Below are 25471 nucleotides of genomic sequence, written 5' to 3'. Positions count from 1 at the left end.
AAAGTTGTAATCATCAAGCAAACTTTGTTTTCAAACAGATTCTACAATTGTCTTATTTAAGAAGAAACCTTAGGTAACCTTTTACATATACACCAGACCATTAGCCTAAAGGTCAAATGGTAAATTATCCCCTTAAAGAGAATCTCTCAGCAAATTTTTGCTATGTGGCATGAGAGCACCAGGATGTAGGGACATAGACTCTGATTCCAGCGATGTGCCACTTAATAGGCTGTATGTTGTTATTTCAAAAAATCAGTGTTTTATCAGAAGGAGATTATCGCTACTGGACTTGGTATCTTGTGCCTCCTAGTCCAACCACAACTGATTAACAGCTTTCTGTCAATGTACAATGTGCATAGAAAGCTGCCAATCAGTGATGTGGGTGGGGTATACACTGCAAGTGGCCAATCAGTGATGTAGGTGGGGTTATATACCACAAGCTGCCAATCAGTGATGTGGGTGGGATTATACACAGCTCAGAATTTGAGCTTTGCAACATTTGCAGCAGAGAAAACTCTGTATGAAAACTAGAGCAAGCAGCCCAGCAAGTGACATCACTGGAATCAGGGTCTCAGCCCTTACATTATGCTGCTCTCAGATTACAGAGCAAAAACCTGCTGACATATTCCCTTTAAGTGCATAAGATACATGCTACACACATGGTATGCAGCTTATTTTTATTATTGCAGAGAACTGACACAAATTGTACAGTTAGAGGTCCCTCTTAGGCCGCACACTACACTTTATACTGTATATTTCAGTAGCATTTTTTTGGGGTGTTTTTTTTTTTCAAAAAATACACTATTGAAAAAGCTTAACGCACAGAGAAGAACGCCTGTCTAAGATAGGAAAAAAGATCTACTTCTGTCAAGTCTCCTCCGTGGATTGTGCTTGATGCTGTACTTATTGAATGAGAATAAGCTGCAGTACCTGAAGTAACCACGGGTAGATGTGGCGCTGTTAATGAAAAATATAAACAATAAAAATAAATTCTTCTTTTCTAATCTGTAAGTGATTAAAAGGGAGAGAATTTCATGATTGAAAAACACCTTTTCTCTTTGCAAAATGCCATCACTGGCTATGCTTCTTTTCTAACTAATTAGTGCTCAGCCTGTAAAATATAGACCATCTGTTCAATTTTGAGCATTTTTTAGTTTTTTTTAACTTTCACAAAGCTCTGAAGAGGGTAAAAAAAAGTGCTAGATTTGGTAGACGACAAGCATGATACTTATTTTATAAATTGTTGACAAAATATTATTCTGTGAGCGTACCGACAGTTAAAGGATATTAATACTTTTGTAGCCATTTTTTAAAATAACAACTTTGCAAAATGTCCTTATTAAGTAGAGCTTTAGTATATTACAGTATAGAACTCCTGTGCAGATTTATGTGTTCCCATGGTTACTGAGTACAAATATATACTATAGAATTCCATTCTTTCATTCTTAAATCGTGTTTATCTCCATGTTACACCATTCCCCTCAAAGGGTCAGGGGAGAAAATAGAAAGAAATGACACGACTGCAGTGTCAAAATAAATTGAGTTTACAGTGGGTAACATTAGAGGCACATTAAAGGGGGAGTCCATAATCCCAACTCAATGGCCATATCCCCCATGTAAGATAACAAAAGCCTATACTGGTGCCGCAGCCGTTCCAGCGATGTTGTCGCCTCCTCTTCCTTTTAATCCGCACATGAGCTGTAAACCCAAAATAGTTAAAACTTATTCTAAAAGTGCAATTATTATGAATTCTAAATTATTATTATAAATACTAACTAATAATAATAACAGGAGCAGTAAGTAATTACACCCCCATTACTCATCGGCCATTTGCAAAAGTTTTCTAAAAGTTGAATGGTACAATTTTCAACAAACTCAACAATAAGGCATTGACTGGTGTGAAACGGGCAAAGAGAGGGCATGACCTAAATAGGGACCCTGTCCTCGAAATCTGCCCCAAATTTGCTCCACACTACGGCATAACATAGTGGATTGACTCCATATCAAACATTTGGTGCATTTAAAAACAGTCTAGTCTAAAAAGTTAGACCAGATTAGTAAATCTGTCCCACCGATGTGACTTTTGTGTTTGTGATGACTTCGGCACCTGTGGTCGCGAGTATGCCGGTCTATATGGGGGGAATTTATCATGGGGGGTGCATTTTTTTAAGTCAATTTGTGTTGTCATTTTTTTAGCAAGGAAATGTATCAAAGGGTCTCAGGATGTTTGGCTACACTTTCCATCTTGAAAAGGGATTCCATTTTTTATGCCACCCTGACATTGAGATTTTTCAATGAAAAAAAGCCATAAATATGGCGTTCGCTGGCCATACACATGAGATGACAATCAAAGGATGAAAGATCATCCATCATTCGGACAAATCTTCTTTTGCATACACATGTCAAATTACGTTGTACAAATATCATTTTTTGGATGAAGTAAAACAATTCAAATGAAAAGTGGACAAAACCACAAACATTATACCATGCATGATAATCATAGAATCCTAGAATGTTCGAGTGGGAAGGGATCTCAAGGGTCATCGTGTCCAACCACCTGCTCAATGCAAAGCAGGATTCACTAAACCATCTCAGACAGATGTCGGTCCAGCCTCTGTTTGAAGACTTCCATTGAAGGAGAACTCACCACCTCTCGTGACCGCCTGTTCCCCTCATTGATCACCCTCACTGTCAAAAAGTTTTTTCTAATATCTAATCGGTATCTTCTCCCTTTCAGTTTCATTCTATTGCCTCTCGTGTTTCCATGTGCAAATGAGAATAAGGATGATCCTTCTACAATGTGACAGCCCTTCAGATATTTGTAGACAGCTATTAAGTCTCCTCTGAGCCTTCTTTTTTGGAAGCTAAACATTCCCTGATCCCTTAACCATTCCTCATAGGACATACTTTGCAGTCCGCTTACTATCCTGGTAGTTCTTCTCTGAACTTGCTCCAGATTGTTGATGTCTTTATTAAAATGTGGTGCCCAAAACTGGACACAGTATTCCAGATGAGGCCTCCTGACCAAGGAGGAGTAGAGGGGGATAATTACTTCATGTGATCTAGACTCTATACATCTTATAGTACATCCTAGAACTGTGTTTGCCTTTTTTGCTGCTGCATCACACTGTTGACTCATGTGCAGCCTGTGTGTCATGCTGCAGCACAGCAGGTAAATGCAAAATCCACTAGATGGTAGCATAGTGGAGAGAGGGCTGAAATAATCCTGCTCAGAGCAGACCAGCAGAACTGCAGTGAGGCTACAACCAGGTGGCAGCTGAATATTCAGACAAGCCGGGTAGATACCAGAGAGTAGCATAGTACCAAGGGGAATCCAAAACACACAGAATCTGAAGAGCGTCAACAAGTCAGTACCAGTCCGTAACAGAATTACAAGAAGGAAGAGACAGAATCAGGTCAGAGCCAAAGCAGAGTCGAGTACCGGGGAATCAAAACACAGAGTCGAGGCGGGTGAGAGGAATGAACAGATATGGGCTAAGACAGCTAAACGCAGCAGGAGAAATCAGGGTTTCACCAGAGCCAGATACACTGTAGGCAGGAAATATAACTGACACTCCCTGCAGGATGCAGCGCAGAGAAATAGCAGATCCGACACCGAAACAAGGAAGAGGAAGTTGACCCTTGACATGACCAGACCCGGAAAGGAGACACAAGACCCAAAACCCAGTCTGGGTCATGACACTGTGATCTATTAGTATACCTAAGTCTTTTTCACACGTGCTGTTGCTTAGTTCTATTCCTCCCATTCTGTAGATGTAATTTTAGTTTTTCTTGCCCAAATGTAGAATCTTGCCTTTCTCAATGTTTAACACCATTTTAGTCATATGAAAATATCAGACACTGCCGATTGATCTTTCGGACAACTACGGTAGTTCGTTGCACAAAAAGTCGGTCGCTTGTCACCTAAAAAACCATACAACTGAACGATTGATTTGGTTAAAATCGTTCATTTGGTACAACTTTGGTCTATTGTTATCTTTAAATGGGGTAGAAATTCCAGGACCTGATGCTTTTTCATAAGCACAAAGTAAAAATGATGGATGTTATTTAAAATGGGTGCAAGAAAAATGAATGCGCGAAAAAAAAAGGTGCAAAACAAATGCTAAATGTGTGCGAGTTCTATGTATAGTTCTATGTGCAGCTGTTAAATCAATGTGCACATTTTGCAACATCTGGCAACACACTGCCTAAATCTTCTTCCCTAAGTTCATTCATGCAGTCCCCTGCACTGCATGCAACTTGTCCATAGATTACAAGGCTGGAAAATCTGGCTGCTGTCCATGGTGCTGAAATTGGATTTCTATGCAGCACTGCCACTTACCCATATGATTGTGCTGCCCATCCAGCATGCTACGCTTAGTAGTAGTTAGTATAAAACCTTATGGCAATAGTCACACACACACATGCATGGCAATGTGGCACAAAGCCTTAGTGGGTGTCATTGGTATTCCTGGTACAACTTCTCTGTCTCCTGTTGGATCCATTACAGATGAAATCTATGGGTAGAGAGTGGCACCTCTGATGACTACAGCACATACCTCCCCTTTTTCAGATTCCTAAATGATTTAGCACCTCCTCTCTGTCCCTGCTGAAGCCAATGCCACAGCTGCTGGAGGACTGAAATGCTGCTGAATTCACAGTGAACCAAGAAGCTTCAGATTTGGGAAGCAGAAGACAGAATCTGCAACCTTTAAGACTCCAGACACTAAATCCCCCACCTTTCTCCATCCTTCCAGCTGTATGTAGAGATGCTGAGAGCTGGGGAAATGCAGTAGACCAGGACACAGCAGTCACTAGGGCTGATGGAGGGGTTTGATGTTGCAGCAAAGGAAGCCTTGTGCACCCAGGGCTCTGTAGGGATGACTCCTCCTTGGTGACCCCCCACCCTCCAAATACTGACTTGGCTCATCACTGTGGTGCTTGAAAGACTCCTGGATTTGGTATGATTTAAAAAAATACAATGCTGGAGGTGGCCATGCCATCTGCAGGAACAAGATTCTTCTTTGCAACTCCAGTCTGTTAGCCAGGCATTGATCCTGTCCTCAGCACCCTCATCCTGGAGACATGCTGCTGCTGCTGCTGCTGTTGCTGTGATTAACCTGCTGGAATGCATTTTATTTGCCTTTTTTATTTTTTATTTTTTGCAATCTTATAACCTTAAACCTGCAAATTAAAGGGAAATCCTTGCCATCCTTTAGATCCTTTTTGTTTTTCTTTTCTTATGGTTGTTCCATGTGACTTACAAAAACTGATAGAAACATAGGGAGTGATGGAAGAGAACGCATTCCCTTAGACAAGGAGGATCAATATCTTGTCAGATGGGTAAGTCATGTATTCTCTCAGCACGTTACATTTGTATTATTCCTACGGGAAGCATGTTTTCTGCAGTTACCATCTTGTATCAAGCTGGAGCACTAGTGGACTTGGCTTTCTTCTTACTGTCTGGGGTGCAGTTAGGGTTAAGCCCTGTGGTTACTTTTTGTATTTGGTACATTTGCATTGTTTATTTATTAAATAAAACTGTATCTCTCCTTCCCATTGTTTGACTAACATCCCTCATTGTCTTCTCTACCTCTGATATAAAGCACATTTTTCTCCATGGCGATATGGAGAATTTATATTATTTTCTACGCTGTTGATTTTTATGGATCCATTTCTGAATAATGATGCCATTAGTTATCCTTTTTAAATGGCATTGGCGCCAACGTTTTGTCACCCCCTTCCCCTTCACATCCTGCTTATAAAACAAGGTGAATTGCGATATTTTAATATAAACGCCCTTTCTTTTTAGCAAAATATTTGTTATTAAATTGTATTCATTTTCTGATCCCAGCATTTTGCACCCAACCTGGTAAGAGAATAGTAGTAGTAGTCACGCACTTTGCGGATAGTAAAACTTGCCTAAGGTGATTTAAAATCTCCTTTCATCCTACCAGTGACTAATACAGATCCTTTAAGTACTAGGTATCATTACCAGCTGAGAGTGCATATAGCCAGCAGTGGCTCATTACATGGTGGGTAGTGAAAAAGCTTAAGGTTGGCAATGAAAGGGTTCATTGGAAGCCCAGAAATTAATTAATACTGTGCTTTTTTGGAAATGAGAAGCCTGCAGCAGCCTCTCAGTCTGTGCATTGTCAGTGCCTTAGCCCTTTCCTGCTCACTACTTTGTGTAATAAGATGAAGGACATTATTATACTCTACTCTTCCAGCATCCCATCTACTCTTCTATATCTTTTTTTTTTGGCTGGGAGGCAAAAATCAGCCAAGAAAACACATAAATCCTACATTAATGCACCATCTCCAAACCTACTCATTGACTTGTCCTGTAACATGATACAACATGGTCTATGGTATGGCCACCATGACCCTGTCCACATCAGGCTTTTAAGGAGATTGCACAGCACTGGAATTTCTGCTTATATCTTGGCCATTTAATTTAGTTAAAGAGCATTTCATTGTGTCAGCAGCAGCAGCAGAATGGCCTCTCTGGGCTGCAATGCTAACGCGATTTACACCAAGGGATGAGTGTGTAACAAGACAATGTCCACACTGGACACAACTGTGTCCTAACACCGGACTGCTCTGTGCATTGCCAGCCTGCTGATTATTCACCTAGGAAACTGCAACTGCTGCCTCCCCATAAGCACAGATTTCATTGAAGAAGCAGATAGATGCTCGGTAAATAATGGTTTGCTCCATTGCAGTCATGGCTTGTGATTGTGTCCCACCATGGGCTGAAGCTGTGAAAAAAAAAACATTGCTACAATGGGTGTCCAAGCATGAAACGGAGTAAGGAGCATGGAGAAAGGAACATGGAGCAGGGAGCAAGGATCATGGAGTAGAGAGCATGGAGTAAAGAACATGGAGCAGAGAGCATAGAGCAGAGAGCATGGAACCACTAGCAGAGATCAGGTAACATGGAACAGGCAGCAGAGAGCATGGAGCAGGGATTAGAGAGCATGGAGAAGGGAGCAAGGATCATGGAGTAGAGAGCATGGAGAAAGGGACACGGAGCAGGGATCAGAGAGCATTGAGCAGGGAGAAAGGAGCAAGGATCATGGAGTAGAGAGCATGGAGAAAGAGACACGGAGCAGGGATCAGAGAGCATTGAGCAGGGATCAGAGAGCATTGAGCAGGGAGAAAGGAGCAAGGATCATGGAGTAGAGAGCATGGAGAAAGGGACACGGAGCAGGGATCAGAGAGCATTGAGCAGGGAGAAAGGAGCAAGGATCAAGGATCATGGAGTAGAGAGCAGGGAGAAAGAGACACGGAGCAGGGATCAGAGAGCATTGAGCAGGGAGCAAGGATCATAGAGCAGAGAGCATCGAACTGGTAGCAGAGATCATGGATCAGGAAACATGGAGCAGGTGGCAGGGAGCAGTAGCAGAGAACATGGAGCAGGGAATATGGAGTAGAGAACATTAAGCAGGGAGAAGAGAGCATAAAGCAGGTAGCCTGAAGCAGAGAGCATGGTGAAGGGAGCAGAGAGCGAGAACATGGAGCAGGGAGCAAAGATAATGGAGCTGGAAACATGGAGTAGGCAGCAGGGAGCATGGAGTAGTGAACATGAAACAGAGAACATAGGGCAAGAAGCCGAGAGCATGGGGCAGGGAGCAGAAAACATGGAGCAGGGAGCAAAGAGCATGGAGATGGGAACATGGAGCAGAGAACATGTAGTAGGGAGCCGAGAGCATTAAGCAGGGAGCATGGAGCAGAGAACATGGAGTAGGAAAATGGAGCAGGGAACATGGAGCAGAGAACATGAAGCAGGAAGCATGGAGCAGGGAGCAAAAAGCATGGCGAGAGAGCAAGGAACAGGGATCAAAAAGCATGGAGCAGAGAGCATGGAGCAGGGAGCAAAGAGCATGGAGCAGAGAACATAGAGCGTGGAGTAGGGAGCAGAGTGTATGGGGCAGGGAACAAAGAGCATGGAGCAGGGAACATGGAGCAGAGAGCATGGTGCAGGGAGCAGAGAGCAAAGTGCCTGGAGCCGGAACATGGAGCATGGAATGTGGAGCAGGGAGCAGGCAGCACTTGTATCCTGCAGCATTTTCATGCCTATGTCATAATGGGATGAAAATACAGCTATATTGCCAAACATTACAGCACCTCACACTGCTGCTGACCATGACCTAGTTTAAATTACATTGAATTTGCAAAAAGTATCTATTATATATCATCTATCTATTATTTATCTATCTATCTATCTATCCATCTATTATCTATCTATCTATTATCTATCTATCTATCTATCTATCTATTATCTATGTATCTATTTATCTATCTATTATCTATCTATTATTTATCTATTTTTTATCTATCTATTTTCTATCTATTGTCTATCTTGTTATCTATCTATCTATCTACCTATTTATTATCTATCTATTATCTATCTATTTATTATCTATTGTCTATCTATTATCTATAAATATATCTATTATGTATCTATGTGTCTATCTATCTATCTATCTATCTATCTATCTATCTATCTATCTATTATCTATCTATTATCTATTTTCTAACTATCTATCATCTATCTATTTTCTATCTATCTATCTATCTATCTATCTATCTATCTATCTATCTATTATCTATCTATCTATTTATTATCTATTATCTATTGTCTATCTATTATCTATCTATTTATCATCTATTATGTATCTATCATCTATCTATTATCTATCTATCAATCTATCTTTTACCTATCTATTATCTATTTATCTATCTATCTATCTATCTATCTATCTATCTATCTATTACCTATCTATTATCTATCTATCTATCTATCTATCTATCTATCTATCTATCTATTACCTATCTATTATCTATCTATCTATCTATCTATCTATCTATCTATCTATCTATTATATATTATCTATCGTTTCTCTATCTATTATCTATCTATCTATCTATCTATCTATCTATCTATCTATCTATCTATCTATCCATCCATCCACACATGCATAGCCCATGTAACTGCTCCGGTACTGAATGTGTTGGACCTGTCTATCTGCTGGCAGGGCTGAGTAGCTTCCCATTCTCTGTGCCTCTTGCTGCTCGGCCCCCTGACTGCAGACATTGGGGCACAATCCTCTGCGGCCCCCCGCACAGTGTACAATGTAGCAGTGCATTAGTGTTCTGGAGGTGCGAGCAGAGTGGTACAGCCTGCAGAGATAATTGCCGGAGTGTGTAAAATGGGATAATTTGCGGATGCAAGTAATTACCAATTATTAAATATTCAACTTAATTTTTCTTCTTTTCTCTTTGCTTTCTGTGTGCTTCTGTTGCTCTTAATATACATTCATTAAGGCGGAAACAGGACGGAGTCAATGGGCGAATCTGAGAAACACTGACTCTTCACTTTATCTGTCGAGGATACAAGAATCTGCTTTTGTGAATTTGCCTTTAGGCTCTTGAAAAACAATCTTAAATCCGCTGATAATCCATATTGGATCGACCGTCTTGGTTTATCAGCCTGACCTGGATGTATTACCATGGAGGCCATCGCTAGGTCTAGGGGTATAAAGCTTCTTGGCTCAGTGGTTCATTCCAATGGGAATCACCAAACCCAGCCTCCTCCATCAGATGCAGATAGAGAAGTGCGATCCGTCACTGCACAGAACACGTCTCCTCCAGAGTCCAGTGGTGGCGGCTTTACACCACTCCATCCGATGCTCAGCATTGTGCTTGGTGATGTACAGCTGCATGAAGCTCCCGGCGGGGGCGCAGTGTTTGTGCTGAGGATGTCTGGACTCTGTAGTTATGGGGTTATCTCCATGTAATGTATCTGGACATGTTCCACCTATGTTACCATGTGGCAAACTCTTACAATGGATGATGCTTGGGCTTATCTGGGGTGATGGTGTAGATATAAGAGCAGAGGCGCCAGACAAGCACAGACTTCGGGCATTGGTTTTATCTAGAGAGTCTGATGAATAAACGATAGTGATGGAGCTAGGACATTCACCACGGGAGGACGTCTGCTTCCACTGTGGCCGTCACTGTAGATCTCCGCATGTATAAAGTCTAACAGCAGGAAATGAGCCGGGATCTGACATAAATGAGACAATATCATCGCAGAGAACTCACATCTGGTTCTCCATATTCACGATCAATTCCATCAAAATCGCAAGTGGCTCAATAGTTAACACTGTCCGGTGGCTCATTGGTTAGCACTGTTCAGTGGATCAGTGTTTAGCATTCTTCAGTGGCTCAGTGGTTAGCACTGTTTAGTGGCTCAATAGTTAGTACTGTTTGGTGGCTCATTGGTTAGCACTGTTTGGTGTCCCAGTAGTTAGCTCTGATCAGAGTTTAGCATTCTTCAGTGACCCAGTAGTTAGCACTGTTCAGTGGCTCAGCAGTCATCACTGTTGAGCAGCTTAGTGGCCAGCACTGTTTGCTGGTTCAGTGGGTATTACTGTTCGGTGGCTCATTGATTTGCACTGTTCGGTGTTGAGTGCTTAGTCCTGTTTGGCGGCTCAGTGGTTAGCACTGTACAGAGGCTCAGTGGTTAGCACTGTTGTTTTGGATCCTGGGTTCAAATCCCACCAAGGACAACATCTGCAAGGAGTTTGTATGATCTCTCCGTATTTGCGAGGGTTTCCATCGAGTTTTCTGGTTTCCTCCCACAATCCAAAGATTTATTGAAACAGAATGTAGATTGTGAGCCCCGATGGGGACAGAGATGGTGACAATGTCTACAGCAATGCGGAACATGATGGCGATATATAAGTCAAATTAATTAATAAACAAGAAAAGTAACAAAGCAGAAAAGAGTTACATTGTCTCTGAATGGAGTTGGATAGTGAAACCTTCATTGACACATACAGATCTTGGACGAACATCGAGGAAAGAATTGCAGTATGCTCAGCGAGACCCAATGTTCGGATCACACTTGGCCATGGAAGTCAGTGGAAACCATCAGACTGCACTCGGATGACATCTTTGTGCAGTCAGATGTTCACGGACTTTTCCATCTTCTCTTCATCTGAGAAAGTTAGATTACACTGTGATCAGAGTATGATTAGCATAATTGTCCTCATTCTCTAAGGCAAGTCTACATTTATAGTCTATATAGGCTACGTTCCCACCATGAGTTTTCGATGAGTTTTTGACGCTGCTCACTTTTCATAGAATCCTAGAATGTTAGAGTTGGAAGGGACCTCCAGGGTCATCGAGTCCAAACCCCTGCTCGATGCAGGACTCACTAAACCATCCCAGACAGATGTCTGTCCAGCCTCTGTGAAGACTTCCATTGAAGGAGAACTCACCACCTCTCATGGCCGCCTTGCTTTACCGGTGCAGATAATCAAAAACTCACCAAGAAGCTCAACCCCTTATAAGCTGGGGGCATCCAACATGTTCACCCATCTGAATGTTTTGAGGGTAAATCTGATTTTCCTTTTCGAAGGCACAGAACTAACCATTTTACTAGTAATGAGAACGCAGCAAACACGCTGTGATACCGATCAATCTTTCTCATTGTGCAAAGTCAGAGCAATGCAAAAGCAAGAAAGACTTTATTTTTTGTCGTTATCTGCAGTTTCCAACACCGGAGAGCTGAGCAATGCACAAAAAGCAAAAGGTGGAAATATAAAACCTCGCTAGTTTTTTACGCTGAAGTACGTCGCGTCAAGATTCAGCTTCAGGTCAGAAAAGAAGCAACGGGCTCTGATTAACCCCTCGTCCTGTGAGGAGTCAACAGGAACATCAAGCATTTCATTAGACAGAAGGAATATGATAAAAATTAATACATTAAAATTAAAAATGTCGGTTCTGATACGTTGTATCACACTAGACTATTCATGGTTTTGCTTTTCCATCGCTAATATGCAAACTTGTTTCTGAATAGATGCTTCAAAAATATATGGATGGAGTAGTGGGTTATATCATGGTGTCAAACCGGTCTCATGTAGAACATTTCATGGAACCAGTGTCAGATCACTTTTAAGGGTCGACATTTAAAGAGCGGCTAAATATATCTTTTTTAAAGTTATGAAACTTTGAAAAAATTTTTTATTAGGGGACTTGGTCTTCGTTTCTGTAAAAATTGCACGCAAGTGACATCCCAGCACATGCTTTTACCTTGTCCATTTGCCTGTCTGCTTTGATATCAGAATGTTCTCATTTGGAGGACAGATTATGGCAGTGATGGGTCAACACTAGGGATGAGCGGTACTGTGGAAGTTTTAGGTTCTGGCACTTGACGCAAATTTTATCACAAAGTTTGGTTCGGGTACAAGAACTGTTCTTGAACCCAAACCCCATTGAAAACACTGGGGAACTGGATTTTTGAGCAGGAAAACTTCTCTCCTTTTCTCTCTCTGCAATGGATTTCCAGAAGTCCATGTTTGGCAATTAACAATGGACACAAACTGTCCGGTACGAACCCCGAACTTTTAAGTTCGCTCATCTCTAGTCAGCTCCTGTGTCTCACTAACTCTGGGGATAAGTTTCTGCAAGAGATTGTTCTCCGAGGAGGACACAGTTGCTGAGCTGACCCATCACTGCCATCATCTGTACTCCAATTGAGTATGATCTGAAGGCAGGCAAATACACCTGGGAAATTAAGGCTTTTGGAAGCAGTTACATATTTTTGCAGGAAGATAAATTCCGTAATAAAGTGATTTACAAAGTTTCATGATGCTAATGTCTTGGGCCATGTTGCCCGAGTGCTGTGTCCGTGCCTGGATTAGTGGGTATCCAACCTCTGGTACCCCGCTAGTCCATAGAAACAATCTGGAATGCAGTGCTGGATCCTTTTCATTAATTTTCCACTGGATAGTGATGTCATGGCCACCGGCTGAGAAGGGAACCACAGCCCCAACCCCATGTAAGTGAACGGGTCAAGCTACAGTTCCCGACAAAGCTGGTGGCCAAAAGCGAGAAAAACGGAGAGGAGGACTACGTTGTAAATCAGTGCTGCGCCCTATCCATTCCCAGGACCGAAAAGTTAGATTACTGGAGACCTCTGGCTCATAGACAGGAGCGGACCCCTCTGCAAGAGCTCATCAATGTATGTCGGAGAGAGAAGCTGCTTGCTGCCAGCGGCTGCACAGGTTGTGCCCCTGAATATGGAGATACCTCTTCAAGAACAGTATAGGGGCCCTCTGCAGCCCAATGGCTCCTTATAATGCACAATTCCATCTGCTTTTAAGGTGATAGTGGCTCCTTTACCTATAGGGCCCCTGTTTGCCTGCACACACTGGTGACACAGACAGAAGAGGGCCCCTGTGGCGCAAAAACAGTAAAAGGGCCCTTTGGATTCAAATAGATCATCATTTCAACAATTACATCTGCTTTAGAGGTTGCAATGGGCCCATTTGTGGCTGCACAGGTTGCACCATCGATATGTCCACCCCTGGCTGCACTGGTTTCAACATTGATATGTCCGCTCCTGGCTGCACAGGTTGCACCATTGATATGTCCGCTCCTGGCTGCACAGGTTGCACCAATGATATGTCCGCTCCTGGCTGCACAGGTTGCACCATTGATATATCCGCTCCGGGCTGCACAGGTTGCACCATCGATATGTCCGCCCCTGGCTGCACAGGTGGCACCATTGATATGTCCGCCCCTGGCTGCACAGGTGGCACCATTGATATGTCCGCCCCTGGCTGCACAGGTTGCACCATTGATATGTCCGCTCCTGGCTGCACAGGTGGCACCATTGATATGTCCGCCCCTGGCTGCACAGGTTGCACCATTGACATGTCCGCCCCTGGCTGCACAGGTTGCACCATTGATATGTCCGCTCCTGACTGCACAGGTTGCACCATTGATATGTCTGCCCCTGGCTGCACAGGTGGCACCATTGATATGTCCGCTCCTGGCTGCACAGGTTGCACCATTGATATGTCCGCTCCTGGCTGCACAGGTTGCACCATTGATATGTCCGACCCTGGCTGCACAGGTTGCACCATTGATATGTCCGACCCTGGCTGCACAGGTTGCACCAATGATATGTCTGCTCCTGGCTGCACAGGTTGCACCATTGATATGTCCGCCCCTGGCTGCACAGGTGGCACCATTGATATGTCCGCCCCTGGCTGCACAGGTGGCACCATTGATATGTCCGCCCCTGGCTGCACAGGTGGCACCATTGATATGTCCGCCCCTGGCTGCACAGGTGGCACCATTGATATGTCCGCCCCTGGCTGCACAGGTGGCACCATTGATATGTCCGCCCCTGGCTGCACAGGTGGCACCATTGATATGTCCGCCCCTGGCTGCACAGGTGGCACCATTGATATGTCCGCTCCTGGCTGCACAGGTTGCACCATTGACATGTCCGCCCCTGGCTGCACAGGTGGCACCATTGATATGTCCGCCCCTGGCTGCACAGGTGGCACCATTGATATGTCCGCCCCTGGCTGCACAGGTTGCACCATTTATATGTCCGCTCCTGGCTGCACAGGTGGCACCATTGATATGTCCGCTCCTGGCTGCACAGGTTGCACCATTGACATGTCCGCCCCTGGCTGCACAGGTTGCACCATTGATATGTCCGCTCCTGACTGCACAGGTTGCACCATTGATATGTCTGCCCCTGGCTGCACAGGTTGCACCATTGATATGTCCGCTCCTGGCTGCACAGGTGGCACCATTGATATGTCCGCCCCTGGCTGCACAGGTGGCACCATTGATATGTCCGCCCCTGGCTGCACAGGTGGCACCATTGATATGTCCGCCCCTGGCTGCACAGGTGGCACCATTGATATGTCCGCCCCTGGCTGCACAGGTGGCACCATTGATATGTCCGCTCCTGGCTGCACAGGTTGCACCATTGACATGTCCGCCCCTGGCTGCACAGGTGGCACCATTGATATGTCCGCCCCTGGCTGCACAGGTGGCACCATTGATATGTCCGCCCCTGGCTGCACAGGTTGCACCATTGATATGTCCGCTCCTGGCTGCACAGGTGGCACCATTGATATGTCCGCCCCTGGCTGCACAGGTTGCACCATTGACATGTCCGCCCCTGGCTGCACAGGTTGCACCATTGATATGTCCGCTCCTGACTGCACAGGTTGCACCATTGATATGTCTGCCCCTGGCTGCACAGGTTGTACCATTGATATGTCCGCTCCTGGCTGCACAGGTTGCACCATTGATATGTCCGCTCCTGACTGCACAGGTTGCACCATTGATATGTCCGCCCCTGGCTGCACAGGTTGCACCATTGATATGTCCGCTCCTGGCTGCACAGGTTACACCATTGATATGTCCGACCCTGGCTGCACAGGTTGCACCATTGATATGTCCACCCCTGGCTGCACAGTTTGCACCTATGGTATGTCCGCCCCTGGCTGCACAGGTTGCACCATTGATATGTCCGCCCCTGGCTGCACAGGTTGCACCATTGATATGTCCGCCCCTGGCTGCACAGGTTGCACCATTGATATGTCCGCTCCTGACTGCACAGGTTGCACCATTGATATGTCCGCTCCTGACTGCACAGGTTGCACCATTGATATGTCCGCCCCTGGCTGCACAGGTTGCACCATTGATATGTCCGCTCCTGACTGCACAGGTTGCACCATTGATATGTCTGCCCCTGGCTGCACAGGTTGTACCATTGATATGTCCGCTCCTGGCTGCACAGGTTGCACCATTGATATGTCCGCTCCTGACTGCACAGGTTGCACCATTGATATGTCCGCCCCTGGCTGCACAGGTTGCACCATTGATATGTCCGCTCCTGGCTGCACAGGTTGCACCAATGATATGTCCGCCCCTGGCTGCACAGGTTGCACCATTGATATGTCCACCCCTGACTGCACAGGTGGCACCATTGATATGTCCGCCTCTGGCTGCACAGGTTGCACCAATGATATGTCCGCTCCTGGCTGCACAGGTTGCACCATTGATATGTCCGCTCCTGACTGCACAGGTTGCACCATTGATATGTCTGCCCCTGGCTGCACAGGTTGTACCATTGATATGTCCGCTCCTGGCTGCACAGGTTGCACCATTGATATGTCCGCTCCTGGCTGCACAGGTTGCACCATTGATATGTCCGACCCTGGCTGCACAGGTTGCACCATTGATATGTCCGCTCCTGACTGCACAGGTTGCACCATTGATATGTCCACCCCTGGCTGCACAGGTTGCACCATTGATATGTCCGCCCCTGGCTGCACAGGTTGCACCATTGATATGTCCACCCCTGGCTGCACAGTTTGCACCTATGGTATGTCCGCCCCTGGCTGCACAGGTTGCACCATTGATATGTCCGCCCCTGGCTGCACAGGTTGCACCATTGATATGTCTGCCCCTGGCTGCACAGGTTGCACCATTGATATGTCCACCCCTGGCTGCACAGTTTGCACCTATGGTATGTCCGCCCCTGGCTGCACAGGTTGCACCATTGATATGTCCGCTCCTGACTGCACAGGTTGCACCATTGATATGTCCGCTCCTGACTGCACAGGTTGCACCATTGATATGTCCGCCCCTGGCTGCACAGGTTGCACCATTGATATGTCCGCTCCTGACTGCACAGGTGGCACCATTGATATGTCCGCTCCTGACTGCACAGGTGGCACCATTGATATGTCCGCCCCTGGCTGCACAGGTTGCACCATTGATATGTCTGCCCCTGGCTGCACAGGTTGCACCATTGATATGTCCGCTCCTGACTGCACAGGTTGCACCATTGATATGTCCGCCCCTGGCTGCACAGGTTGCACCATTGATATGTCCGCTCCTGGCTGCACAGGTTGCACCAATGATATGTCCGCTCCTGGCTGCACAGGTTGCACCATTGATATGTCCGCTCCTGGCTGCACAGGTTGCACCATTGATATGTCCGACCCTGGCTGCACAGGTTGCACCATTGATATGTCCGCTCCTGACTGCACAGGTGGCACCATTGATATGTCCGCTCCTGGCTGCACAGGTTGCACCAATGATATGTCCGCTCCTGGCTGCACAGGTTGCACCATTGATATGTCCGCTCCTGACTGCACAGGTTGCACCATTGATATGTCTGCCCCTGGCTGCACAGGTTGTACCATTGATATGTCCGCTCCTGGCTGCACAGGTTGCACCATTGATATGTCCGCTCCTGGCTGCACAGGTTGCACCATTGATATGTCCGACCCTGGCTGCACAGGTTGCACCATTGATATGTCCGCTCCTGACTGCACAGGTTGCACCATTGATATGTCCACCCCTGGCTGCACAGGTTGCACCATTGATATGTCCGCCCCTGGCTGCACAGGTTGCACCATTGATATGTCCACCCCTGGCTGCACAGTTTGCACCTATGGTATGTCCGCCCCTGGCTGCACAGGTTGCACCATTGATATGTCCGCCCCTGGCTGCACAGGTTGCACCATTGATATGTCTGCCCCTGGCTGCACAGGTTGCACCATTGATATGTCCACCCCTGGCTGCACAGTTTGCACCTATGGTATGTCCGCCCCTGGCTGCACAGGTTGCACCATTGATATGTCCGCTCCTGACTGCACAGGTTGCACCATTGATATGTCCGCTCCTGACTGCACAGGTTGCACCATTGATATGTCCGCCCCTGGCTGCACAGGTTGCACCATTGATATGTCCGCTCCTGACTGCACAGGTGGCACCATTGATATGTCCGCTCCTGACTGCACAGGTGGCACCATTGATATGTCCGCCCCTGGCTGCACAGGTTGCACCATTGATATGTCTGCCCCTGGCTGCACAGGTTGCACCATTGATATGTCCGCTCCTGACTGCACAGGTTGCACCATTGATATGTCCGCCCCTGGCTGCACAGGTTGCACCATTGATATGTCCGCTCCTGGCTGCACAGGTGGCACCATTGATATGTCCGCTCCTGGCTGCACAGGTTGCACCAATGATATGTCCGCTCCTGACTGCACAGGTTGCACCATTGATATGTCCGCCCCTGGCTGCACAGGTTGTACCATTGATATGTCCGCTCCTGGCTGCACAGGTTGCACCATTGATATGTCCGCTCCTGACTGCACAGGTTGCACCATTGATATGTCCGCCCCTGGCTGCACAGGTTGCACCATTGATATGTCCGCTCCTGGCTGCACAGGTTGCACCAATGATATGTCCGCCCCTGGCTGCACAGGTTGCACCATTGATATGTCCACCCCTGACTGCACAGGTGGCACCATTGATATGTCCGCCTCTGGCTGCACAGGTTGCACCAATGATATGTCCGCTCCTGGCTGCACAGGTTGCACCATTGATATGTCCGCTCCTGACTGCACAGGTTGCACCATTGATATGTCTGCCCCTGGCTGCACAGGTTGTACCATTGATATGTCCGCTCCTGGCTGCACAGGTTGCACCATTGATATGTCCGCTCCTGGCTGCACAGGTTGCACCATTGATATGTCCGACCCTGGCTGCACAGGTTGCACCATTGATATGTCCGCTCCTGACTGCACAGGTTGCACCATTGATATGTCCACCCCTGGCTGCACAGGTTGCACCATTGATATGTCCGCCCCTGGCTGCACAGGTTGCACCATTGATATGTCCACCCCTGGCTGCACAGTTTGCACCTATGGTATGTCCGCCCCTGGCTGCACAGGTTGCACCATTGATATGTCTGCCCCTGGCTGCACAGGTTGCACCATTGATATGTCCACCCCTGGCTGCACAGTTTGCACCTATGGTATGTCCGCCCCTGGCTGCACAGGTTGCACCATTGATATGTCCGCTCCTGACTGCACAGGTTGCACCATTGATATGTCCGCTCCTGACTGCACAGGTTGCACCATTGATATGTCCGCCCCTGGCTGCACAGGTTGCACCATTGATATGTCCGCTCCTGACTGCACAGGTGGCACCATTGATATGTCCGCTCCTGACTGCACAGGTGGCACCATTGATATGTCCGCCCCTGGCTGCACAGGTTGCACCATTGATATGTCTGCCCCTGGCTGCACAGGTTGCACCATTGATATGTCCGCTCCTGACTGCACAGGTTGCACCATTGATATGTCCGCCCCTGGCTGCACAGGTTGCACCATTGATATGTCCGCTCCTGGCTGCACAGGTTGCACCAATGATATGTCCGCTCCTGGCTGCACAGGTTGCACCATTGATATGTCCGCTCCTGGCTGCACAGGTTGCACCATTGATATGTCCGACCCTGGCTGCACAGGTTGCACCATTGATATGTCCGCTCCTGACTGCACAGGTGGCACCATTGATATGTCCGCTCCTGGCTGCACAGGTTGCACCAATGATATGTCCGCTCCTGGCTGCACAGGTTGCACCATTGATATGTCCGCTCCTGACTGCACAGGTTGCACCATTGATATGTCTGCCCCTGGCTGCACAGGTTGTACCATTGATATGTCCGCTCCTGGCTGCACAGGTTGCACCATTGATATGTCCGCTCCTGGCTGCACAGGTTGCACCATTGATATGTCCGACCCTGGCTGCACAGGTTGCACCATTGATATGTCCGCTCCTGACTGCACAGGTTGCACCATTGATATGTCCACCCCTGGCTGCACAGGTTGCACCATTGATATGTCCGCCCCTGGCTGCACAGGTTGCACCATTGATATGTCCACCCCTGGCTGCACAGTTTGCACCTATGGTATGTCCGCCCCTGGCTGCACAGGTTGCACCATTGATATGTCCGCCCCTGGCTGCACAGGTTGCACCATTGATATGTCTGCCCCTGGCTGCACAGGTTGCACCATTGATATGTCCACCCCTGGCTGCACAGTTTGCACCTATGGTATGTCCGCCCCTGGCTGCACAGGTTGCACCATTGATATGTCCGCTCCTGACTGCACAGGTTGCACCATTGATATGTCCGCTCCTGACTGCACAGGTTGCACCATTGATATGTCCGCCCCTGGCTGCACAGGTTGCACCATTGATATGTCCGCTCCTGACTGCACAGGTGGCACCATTGATATGTCCGCTCCTGACTGCACAGGTGGCACCATTGATATGTCCGCCCCTGGCTGCACAGGTTGCACCATTGATATGTCTGCCCCTGGCTGCACAGGTTGCACCATTGATATGTCCGCTCCTGACTGCACAGGTTGCACCATTGATATGTCCGCCCCTGGCTGCACAGGTTGCACCATTGATATGTCCGCTCCTGGCTGCACAGGTGGCACCATTGATATGTCCGCTCCTGACTGCACAGGTGGCACCATTGATATGTCCGCTCCTGGCTGCACAGGTTGCACCAATGATATGTCCGCTCCTGGCTGCACAGGTTGCACCATTGATATGTCCGACCCTGGCTGCACAGGTTGCACCATTGATATGTCCACCCCTGACTGCACAGGTGGCACCATTGATATGTCCGCCCCTGGCTGCACAGGTTGCACCAATGATATGTCCGCTCCTGGCTGCACAGGTTGCACCATTGATATGTCTGCCCCTGGCTGCACAGGTTGCACCAATGATATGTCCGCTCCTGACTGCACACGTTGCACCATTGATATTTCCGCTCCTGGCTGCACAGGTGGCACCATTGATATGTCCGCCCCTGGCTGCACAGGTTGCACCATTTATATGTCCGCCCCTGGCTGCACAGGTGGCACCATTGATATGTCCACCCCTGGCTGCATAGGTTGTACCATTGATATGTCCGCCCCTGGCTGCACAGGTGGCACCATTGATATGTCCGCCCCTGGCTCCACAGGTGGCACCATTGATATGTCCGCCCCTGGCTGCACAGGTGGCACCATTGATATGTCCGCCCCTGGCTGCACAGGTGGCACCATTGATATGTCCGCCCCTGGCTGGACAGGTGGCACCATTGATATGTCCGCCCCTGGCTGCACAGGTTGTACCATTGATATGTCCGCCCCTGGCTGCACAGGTTGCACCATTGATATGTCCGCCCCTGGCTGCACAGGTTGCACCATTGACATGTCCGCCCCTGGCTGCACAGGTGGCACCATTGATATGTCCGCCCCTGGCTGCACAGGTTGTACCATTGATATGTCCGCCCCTGGCTGCACAGGTGGCACCATTGATATGTCCGCCCCTGGCTGCACAGGTTGCACCATTGATATGTCCGCTCCTGACTGCACAGGTTGCACCATTGATATGTCCGCCCCTGGCTGCACAGGTGGCACCTATGGTATGTCCGCTCCTGGCTGCACAGGTGGCACCATTGATATGTCCGCCCCTGGCTGCACAGGTGGCACCATTGATATGTCCGCCCCTGGCTGCACAGGTGGCACCATTGATATGTCCGCCCCTGGCTGCACAGGTGGCACCATTGATATGTCCTCCCCTGGCTGCACAGGTGGCACCTATGGTATGTCCGCCCCTGGCTGCACAGGTGGCACCTATGGTATGTCCACCACTGCCTTTTACTGCACCATAATCATTGCCCACACAGGGGCTATCATCGGTAATCTCTATGTGCTTTTTGGGGGGAAGAAACCCATCAAAAATGACCCCCAAGTCACCTCCAAATGATCTGTTCCAGTTTGTCCATGCATTAGAATGATAAGGAAAGTCGTTACTCAGCTAAACGGTTAATGAAATGACAGGTCGTAAGTCAGACTTCCCACACAGCACTTCTCTTATTTGCTATGAAAATAAATTCTGCGGACGCCAGCTAATGCCTATAGGTGAAGCACATCATTCCCAGAGAATAATAAGGCGGCCGGCCGCTCTCCGCTCTCCAGTGATGGCGACATCGCCACTGGCTATCACTTATTTTCTGCAGAGAGCATGTAACAAGTTATGTTAAGCATAGACCTCTCATTGATTTGAATGCCATGGATAGTGGAATGGACAAATTACATTATAGCAACACTTGACGCATAATATATCACTCTTTTCTTCCCACTGCTTTGGCTTCTCTTTATTTTCAAGTCTGAAATTAGTCAGGATTATTTATACCCTAAACGGATATGTCTTCCTTACATCTTTCCGCTAATTTCATTAAGGACTCCATTATATAAAGCCAATGCAGTTTTTAAAATAGCAGTTCACAAGGCAGCCACTAGGGGGGGTTATATATAGACACATATAGCATAAACATCTCCTGACGGAATAACACAAAATCATAGTCCAGGCTGTTTCACGCCTCTTGTCGTGGGATTTGTTGAGTCAGGAAGAAAGATAAGAAAGATACTCTTCTGTAATTCTCCCTTTGCCTTGCGGAGGTGCTGTAATGATATAAAACACTTTTTTACATGTTCCTCTACAAAAAAGTGACTGTTCACGAGTGTCCACCGGACTCCTGTAAAGGCGATGTATTGATGTAACCAAACTTCAGCTACCAATAATGTAACTTCAACATTAACTGGTATAGTAGATGCAGAATTTCTCTGTAAGGGTCAGGTCTAGTGATGGGCAGACTCGTGGATGTTCTGGGAACCAGAATCGTACCCGAACCCTGAGCAGAGCTGGAGAAACACCTGCTCGGATCGGCGGTAAGTTCGTTACTACGGGTCAGAGCGTTGCGGTTCCCACACTGTCACACGGATAACAACATGTGAGCCAACAGCTGCGATAAAAAGATTACATACGCCTGGTCTCGCTTATAGCAGCAAGTCCAGTCATTTGATGCTGAGAGTATTCATCAGCCTGCGCCTGTGCAATAAATAAATACAATTTATTAACCAGCCAATATAAAGATGACAGCTGAGGACTGCAGCCCGCGGCTGTCAGCTTTACTTGCACCAGCTGATGAATACTCTCTTCATCATACACCTGGTCTCATAGCTATTAGCAATAGGTGTTCGGTACAGACCCTGAACGTTACCGCTCGGGTTCGCCCATCCCTAGTCAGGTCTGAAAACTATAGGACATGGAAAAAGACATTACTTATTGCATTATGCTCTGTGGAATTACTGCATTATTCTTACACTGTGACATCATGTGTTTACTGTGCCTGCAAACATCATCACGTTTTTCTGTGTTCATTATACCTGAATTTTGTCATCACTGAGTGTATTATCCCTGTACTGTGACATCGCTGTGTGTATTATCTCTGTACTGTGACATCACTGTGTGTATTATCCCTGTACTGTGACATCACTGTGTATTATCTCTGTACTGTGACATCGCTGTGTGTATTATCTCTGTACTGTGACATCACTGTGTATTATCTCTGTACTGTGACATCACTGTGTATATTATCCCTGTACTGTGACATCACTGTGTGTATTATCCCTGTACTGTGACATCACTGTGTGTATTATCCCTGTACTGTGACATCACTGTGTATTATCTCTGTACTGTGACACCACTGTGTGTATTATCTCTGTACTGTGACATCACTGTGTGTATTATCCCTGTACTGTGACATCACTGTGTGCATTATCTCTGTACTCTGACATCACTGTGTGTATTATCCCTGTACTGTGACATCACTGTGTGTCTTATCTCTGTACTCTGACATCACTGTGTGTATTATCCCTGTACTGTGACATCACTGTGTATTATCTCTGTACTGTGACATCACTGTGTGTATTATCCCTGTACTGTGACATCACTGTGTATTATCTCTGTACTGTGACATCACTGTGTATATTATCTCTGTACTGTGACATCACTGTGTATTATCTCTGTACTGTGACATCACTGTGTGTATTATCTCTGTACTGTGACATCACTGTGTATTATCTCTGTACTGTGACATCGCTGTGTGCATTATCCCTGTACTCTGACATCGCTGTGTGTATTATCTCTGTACTGTGACATCACTGTGTGTATTATCTCTGTACTGTGACATCACTGTGTGTATTATTCCTGTACTGTGACATCACTGTGTGTATTATCTCTGTACTGTAACATCACTGTGTGTATTAACGCTGTACAGTGACATCACTGTGTGTATTATCCCTGTACTGTGACATCACTGTGTGTATTATCTCTGTACTGTGACATCACTGTGTGTATTATCTCTGTACTGTGACATCAATGTGTGTATTATCTCTGTACTGTGACATCGCTGTGTGTATTATCACTGTACTGTGACATCGCTGTGTGTATTATCTCTGTACTGTGACATCGCTGTGTGTATTATCACTGTACTGTGACATCGCTGTGTGTATTATCCCTGTACTGTGACATTACTGTGTGCATTATCTCTGTACTGTGACATCACTGTGTGTATTATCTCTGTACTGTGACATCACTGTGTGTATTATCTCTGTACTGTGACATCACTGTGTATTATCTCTGTACTGTGACATCACTGTGTATATTATCCCTGTACTGTGACATCACTGTGTGTATTATCCCTGTACTGTGACATCACTGTGTGTATTATCTCTGTACTCTGACATCACTGTGTGTATTATCCCTGTACTGTGACATCACTGTGTGTCTTATCTCTGTACTCTGACATCACTGTGTGTATTATCCCTGTACTGTGACATCACTGTGTATTATCTCTGTACTGTGACATCACTGTGTATATTATCTCTGTACTGTGACATCACTGTGTATTATCTCTGTACTGTGACATCACTGTGTGTATTATCTCTGTACTGTGACATCACTGTGTATTATCTCTGTACTGTGACATCGCTGTGTGCATTATCCCTGTACTCTGACATCGCTGTGTGTATTATCTCTGTACTGTGACATCACTGTGTGTATTATCTCTGTACTGTGACATCACTGTGTGTATTATTCCTGTACTGTGACATCACTGTGTGTATTATCTCTGTACTGTGACATCACTGTGTGTATTAACGCTGTACAGTGACATCACTGTGTGTATTATCCCTGTACTGTGACATCACTGTGTGTATTATCTCTGTACTGTGACATCACTGTGTGTATTATCTCTGTACTGTGACATCAATGTGTGTATTATCTCTGTACTGTGACATCGCTGTGTGTATTATCACTGTACTGTGACATCGCTGTGTGTATTATCTCTGTACTGTGACATCGCTGTGTGTATTATCACTGTACTGTGACATCGCTGTGTGTATTATCCCTGTACTGTGACATTACTGTGTGCATTATCTCTGTACTGTGACATCACTGTGTGTATTATCTCTGTACTGTGACATCACTGTGTGTATTATCTCTGTACTGTGACATCACTGTGTGTATTATCCCTGTACTGTGACATCACTGTGTGTATTATCTCTGTACTGTGACATCACTGTGTGTATTATCTCTGTACTGTGACATCACTGTGTGTATGTGTGTATTATCTCTGTACTCTGACATCACTGTGTATATTATCCCTGTACTGTGACATCACTGTGTGTATTATCTCTGTACTGTGACATCAATGTGTGTATTATCTCTGTACTCTGACATCGCTGTGTATATTATCCCTGTACTGTGACATCACTGTGTGTATTATCCCTGTACTGTGACATCGCTGTGTGTATTATCTCTGTACTGTGACATCACTGTGTGTATTATCTCTGTACTGTGACATCACTGTGTATATTATCTCTGTACTGTGACATCGCTGTGTGTATTATCCCTGTACTGTGACATCACTGTGTGTATT

General features: G+C 46.4%; 1 protein-coding gene across 7 annotated transcripts in view; it reads left to right on the top strand.

The window, feature by feature from the left end:
* Positions 1-4602: 4602 nt before the first annotated feature.
* The window catches only part of LRRC4C (leucine rich repeat containing 4C), a 1072649-nt gene continuing 1051780 nt past the window's right edge, over positions 4603-25471 (top strand). For 4 of the 7 annotated variants that reach the window (XM_077287050.1, XM_077287057.1, XM_077287059.1 and 1 more), the window contains exon 1: positions 4603-5343. The gene's annotated coding sequence lies outside the window, so the exon portion shown is untranslated. The remainder of the gene's footprint in view (positions 5344-25471) is intronic. The other 3 variants (XM_077287051.1, XM_077287056.1, XM_077287055.1) reach the window with 1 other exon arrangement.

This window comes from Ranitomeya variabilis, chromosome 2 (assembly GCF_051348905.1).
Source record: "Ranitomeya variabilis isolate aRanVar5 chromosome 2, aRanVar5.hap1, whole genome shotgun sequence".
In the NCBI taxonomy this organism is placed as follows: domain Eukaryota; kingdom Metazoa; phylum Chordata; class Amphibia; order Anura; family Dendrobatidae; genus Ranitomeya; species Ranitomeya variabilis.
Note: the sequence above shows the minus strand (reverse complement) of the source record. Positions and strands in the feature narration are given on the sequence as shown.